This window comes from Ranitomeya imitator, chromosome 2, assembly GCF_032444005.1.
Source record: "Ranitomeya imitator isolate aRanImi1 chromosome 2, aRanImi1.pri, whole genome shotgun sequence".
Taxonomy (NCBI): domain Eukaryota; kingdom Metazoa; phylum Chordata; class Amphibia; order Anura; family Dendrobatidae; genus Ranitomeya; species Ranitomeya imitator.
In genome coordinates this window covers 43,062,240-43,062,492 of record NC_091283.1, presented here as the reverse complement: position 1 = coordinate 43,062,492, position 253 = coordinate 43,062,240, and positions in this window count along the sequence as shown.

The following is a 253-nucleotide window of genomic DNA, read 5'->3' as shown; positions in this document are numbered from 1 at the left end:
AGGGTGCACGGCGAATGTCGTCACATCGACACCCCCTCCATCTGCTGCTCTGTACCTGTGGCTCCTCTTACACCCCCTCCCAAGCAGGTGGCTCCATCCATCATAATGTAGCCACCGCTTTATATAATCTTCCTTCTAGATTGTATATGCCTTCACCTTTACCCTTGTGACTGTAGGTTCATATATAGTGTGGCGGGTAACGTGAATGATGGTATATGGAAAAAAAGATAAAAATCAGGGTCAAACACTGATG